Source organism: Pteronotus mesoamericanus, unplaced genomic scaffold (assembly GCF_021234165.1).
Source record: "Pteronotus mesoamericanus isolate MK-2021 breed Mesoamerican mustached bat unplaced genomic scaffold, CSHL_Meso_final contig_59, whole genome shotgun sequence".
NCBI lineage: Eukaryota > Metazoa > Chordata > Mammalia > Chiroptera > Mormoopidae > Pteronotus > Pteronotus mesoamericanus.
In genome coordinates, this window is record NW_026555206.1 from 520692 (window position 1) to 526414 (window position 5723).

Consider the following 5723-nt stretch of genomic DNA (forward strand, 5'->3'; position numbering starts at 1 on the left):
TCAATAGTATTTTCATCTTCCTATTTTTTTGGCTTAATACTCATTAATCGTCACTCCATATAAATGCTATTTTATAGTGTTTTCCATATAAAGATTTTAAAAAATAAGCTATTATTTACTCTAATAGAAATGATCAAAATTTATCTTTTATTATTTATATTTGGTAGGTATAAACCATATGACTTCAGACAAAGACATGCTCATTGTTCATAGTATTGCTACAGGATTGTGCTTTTCAAACAGGAAACCTGAAAAAAATCATATTTCATTTGATTCCCATCAACACAGAAAAATATATGATATATTTATAACTTTAGTATCTTCTTGAACAGAGAAAACTTCCATTTTGACTAAATGCCAATGAGAATTTTGGCTTCTACCATCTATTGTACACACCTAATGATTTGAAGACTTTTCACAGATTGGCTTCTGGCTCAATACATTTTACACCTTCTTCCTCCGCCATTGTCAACTTACTTCTGGTGTGAGGTGCAGTAGGACATGTTCCTAGGAAGGTAGAACTGATGGTCTTATCCCTTCATGAGAAGCTGTCAGGAGAGTCAACATGCAGAATACTCCTGGAAGATACTCCTACACTCTTGCTTTCTCCAAACTGTGGATAAAATCTAGGCTCCGTCATTGCTGTTAGCATTTTCACCTGAGGGGGCAATGCAGCCATAGGCTGTGGTTGAACAGGGCTTTGATCTTCCCAAGGAAATGCTTCAGTGACAAATGGAATGACTGGAAAAACTTCTTTCACTTGTTTTAATACTTCTTCACAACTTGTTAGTTGGTTCAAACTTCAGTGTCATTTCCCTTCTATCTCATATGTCCTTACTTTTCATTAACTATTTTTTTCTTGCCACATTCTCAAAGTATGGACTAACTAGTAGACTTGGGATAAAAATAGTTGTATCCTACTTTTCTCTGTAACTTCAAATCAAAAACTGAAGGGTTAGTATAAAATGAAGCTAATGTTTGGTTATTCTATTCATCTAGAGAATATTTCTCAGATAGGTCTCTCTGCCTCTCACCTGTGCTGGTGATTCTCTGCCTAAGTTTTTAGAAATTAAATGTCATGAGGATGTAGTGAGCCAAATTCACAATGAGAGAAACTCTATGGGACTTTTAAAATACAGAAATGACATGAAGAGGGCATAGGGGTGAGGAGTAATTTTTAGATGAAAAGAAACTTAAGAGATCAACTACTTGCAATGTGTGGATATTGTTTGGATTTAGATTTGAATAAATCACCTATAAATAGGACATTTGTAAAACAAGTAGGGACATTTGTGCATGGTCTGCAAATTTGTTGATACTAAGGAATTTTTATTAATTTAGCTCAGTGTGATAAGTTAGATTGAAAGGTTAGTCATCCCCCTATTTCTTACTACTCAGGTCCCCTAACTGTAGAGACATACCAGGGAGCAGATGACAATAAGGCAGAAAAGTAAGAAGCTAAGAAAATTCCTTGGCAAGTGGAATGGGGAAACTGTGACAGATAGCTAAACCAGCTGAGTAATTTACAGCCAAATAATATATTGCAAGGCCTTATTTTCCCTAACCAAGGACACTTAGGAGCAAATGGTTTATACATTCCAGGCAGTGCCAAGGCAGATCCATCTCAGTCCCAGTCTCTCTTTGGTGACATTTTCTGAAAGTGAAACTGACCAGAGAATGACCCTTACTCCTCTACACTCATTTTGATGAATCATCATATTAAAGGACCCACTTGGAAAGCTTATGAATATTCTATTCTATTGAGATCTTCCGCTAAAATTTCCTCCTTTAGAAAAGAGATAAAAACCCTTAGGACAAAGCACCCAGTGTGTGATCTCCCTGGGCACTCCTATGCCTTCCCGTCTGTAATGGGGTACAGAGCATGGGTCCTCTCAAAATAGGCGAATCCCCCTAAATCCTGCAGAAATGCAGAGAGGGATATGAAGGAATACCCACAGAGCAGAAAGTACAGCGTTTGAGGCACATTGCATAACAAAGGCAGATTAACAGCCTGTGCCTTCCTGAAAAAAGAAGGCTGCTGCCCAGGGTGAATTGTGTATGTGACTGTGAAAACAGACACTGGCAAAGTGACTCAGCAGAGTGACTTGTGACATAGCTGGGAGGACGCTCATATTGCACCTGTGGGAGCTTCATGGGAGGATGCCCACCTTGGATGCCTGTGCATGGCTAGGAACTCTTGCCCTGCCTAAAGATGGCAGCTGAAGAGGGGGGTCAAAGACACAGGGGAGCTGACAAAAAATGGTAGACAATAACATACAGTGGGAAGAGCTGGATGTCTGGCCATACAGGGAGTTCTGAGCCAAACATTTAAAATTAGAAGGGGCTGAGAAACACAAGGTCTGCCTGGAGGTCTGCCATGAGGTCTGAAGGTCTGTCTGAAGTCTGCCTGTGGGGTCCACCTGGAGAAGATGGTGGCAAAGATGGTGGTGCTGTGGGAGACCTGCCTGGCCAAAGACATAGAGACCTGAGAGATGCTTAGAGCTGAACTGTGACTGGGAGCTGAGTTGCAGACTTCTGCTTTTCTGAAGGACAGTACTTCTGAGTGGTATGTTCTGGAACTGGCCTGGTTTGACAAAGGGATGCAGGGCTATTCATTTTTGGGTGTTTTAAAGGGATTAGGAGTTAAAGGCAGAAATCTGACATTACTCTAAATCTGTATAACCTTTAAATAAACAACCCCTATCCTTCTTTACCAAACTCTGGCCTTGGGAGTCATGCATCTTGGCAGTGGGCAATGGAACCCCACAGCTGTTCTAGAACAGTGTTGGCTGGTTCTGTAACACTTCCCCCTATCTTTCCTCAGTCATGTATTTTTGCTTTCTTTTTCCTAGGTTCCAAAGGTTCCCAGGAAACTTGCAACCAGGAGAGCAGTGAGCGAAGACAGCTCATCCTGGGCTAATTCCCAAACCTGTCTCCAAGAACCCTTATTTTGTCTCTGTAACTTGTTTCCTGAGGTCACACAGCATATCTGTCTCATTTCCTCTACCTCTGTGCCTTTCTTTCTAATGGGTTGAGGCAGCCTTGCCTAGGTTCGACTCTTCCTCATGTTTCCAAAGGGCCAAGGCAACTCCATCTAGGCTCACTCCTGTTGCTGTGATTTTGCCTTTTCTATCTGAAACTCTTCCTTTTTTTCACTGTCCCCAAATTTAATAAACATACTCTCAAAGTCACCTGGACTCATGTCATGGAATCTTTCCTGCATGAAGTCAAGAACCCAGATATTCCAGGCTGTGCCAGGGCAGACCTGACTCAGTCCTGGCACATTTACTGTGACATACTTTTCTGGTGACCCCGGAGTTATTTTCTCTTCTTGACTATCACTTGAATTCATCTTTCCTGTCACTTCTCATTGTCCGTGTGGGGTAATTCTTCCAGTCAGCTATGGAGCAAATCCTTAAAGGAAGTTATCTCATCAGCATGGAGACCATAGTTAAGTCTACACTCTGGACTAGAGTAACCCACCCACATAACTATCCTAAGGTGACTCTAATGAGGTCCAGCGGGTCAGGGCCTGATCACCGCTATGTCCAAATGGACACCTACCACCCTTCCTGTTTTGCTTCTTGCCACTGTTGTTAGTGTGGCGTTTAGTTCCCTGTCTGAGCGGAGTAATTCCATCCTTGGGGTGTTAGCCATTGCCACAATTGTTGGTAAGTCTGCCCTCAGTACATGGGGCAAACATGTCCAAAGGACTGTCCCTGTATGACTCCTAGGTGACAGAGTACTGACATGAGCTAGAAACTGATCATACCTAGCCAGCAAATGGACTCACCTGTTGTGCTTCAGGTTTTTACAAGCACATTTTCATTTTGTATATCTCTCTCTTCTTTTGGGGACTGGATATTCTCAACTTTGTTCAATGTCTAGCCTCTTGTTTAAACAACTCTTCTGGCAGTTATATATGTAATTCCTTGAATTGGGGCTCAGGCCTCTGTTTCCACTCTCATTCAATGTCTTTTAAATGTTCACTGAAAGTCTCAACAAGTTATCCCACTGGGTAATTAGGAATGTAAATGAGGCTGAGGTAGTTTAAATTTTTTGCTTTCCAGATATAAGGAAACTTTTTTTCCTTGAGCAGTTTGGTAAATTATACCTTTATAGGCAATATTAAACCATTTATATTTTTTCTCCTCTCCAGAGTCCTCCAGAATTTGGGAACTTTAACGAGTGAGCAATATTATTTTTATAGCAATATATTTTAATTTTTGCATGAATCCAATAAGAATCTGTTCTCTTTATGACAGAACACAGTTGGAAACTGGTTTTGTTAACCAACACTTTGATTAGAATATATCATGTTTGAGAGAAACATGCCTCCTAGACTCTGGATGTCACCAGAAAGTTTTAAGGAATTAAGATTGACTTTGGAAGTTAATAAAAGTCCCTTAGAGAAACAGCCTGGTACTCTGCTTATTTACATGGTTCATGGCAGTCTTTCCAGGTAAGGAACAAAGGTTTCTTTCCTATGAGATGGCAAGGAAAAACCTCAAGACATTTTTAGGGACCTTAAGAACTTGAAGAATTCACCCAAATCTATAGGCATTGTAGGCTAAACCTGATGGCAGATATGAGGCTTGTCTTCTTTGCTCTGAGAGGCTTATTAGAGCTCAGTCTGGAGATTCCTTATGAGATTTCAGCAAAACAGCTTTAAGAGAACCTATTAAGCAATTGCATTTTTGTTGTGCGTATACAAATAATCAGGCCAAATTGAAACTGCACTTAATGCAGTAAATAAATTGGTCTTAATTTGGCTCTTTGATAAAAATAAGGATGAATTTGTGGGGAGAAATTGTGTTTCAATAGAATCTATAAAATACATATTTGTGGATTTTAGACTCCAGTTAATTGTCTTCAAAGTTTTTTTTTTAACCTATAAACTGAACTGGATTCTATATTTTTATAGTTTTTAAAAAATAAATGGCTACAACCCTTCAGACTAATGTTTTATTTTTCTCCCATCCCTTGACTTGGAATTATTGAGAACTCAAACTTTTTTCTTCCTGAGCTTGCAGTACAAATTACAGACAAAAGACTTCATAGAAACTTCAGAAATCTTCATAACAGCTCATACTTAAACAATCTTGGTGACTGATGCTGTGTAAACCATGCAGAATTTACCAGAGCACCTGAGGACAACATCAGAGACATTCAAACTGCAGATAAGGAGGATCTATCAAGTTATTCAAATTAGTCACTGCTTGCTTTCAGTCCAGCAAAGGGAATGTTGGGACTTTCATGTAGAAATCTTCTCACCTGACAACCTTACAGATTCAGAAACTGGTTTATAATTTCCTTTGATCATTAACCATTGTTTTTTTCTTTCTGTTTTCATAGGCATACCCCATATTAAATACATGATTGCTTGTTTATGCAATATAGGCCTCACTTATGGGACCCCATCTGCATCACCACCTCCTGAAATGACACAATTTAACCTAAATAAATAACTGAGTCAATGAAATATGGAGCAATCTATAAATTTTGCTTCTGGAATGTAAAATTTTACTATTAAAAGGCAGGAAGGAAGGTACAAAAGTTCTGCCACCTTGAAACTGCTTTTTAGGGACATTGATTTTAAGCTGTTTATTAGTAAACAAAAGACTCAAAAGAAACATCTGATGCTTCCCCCTCCCCTACTCAGAAGATTCAGATAGAAAAAAAACCTGCTTCAAGAAGGAGATATTAGGGTCCAAGTCACTTTT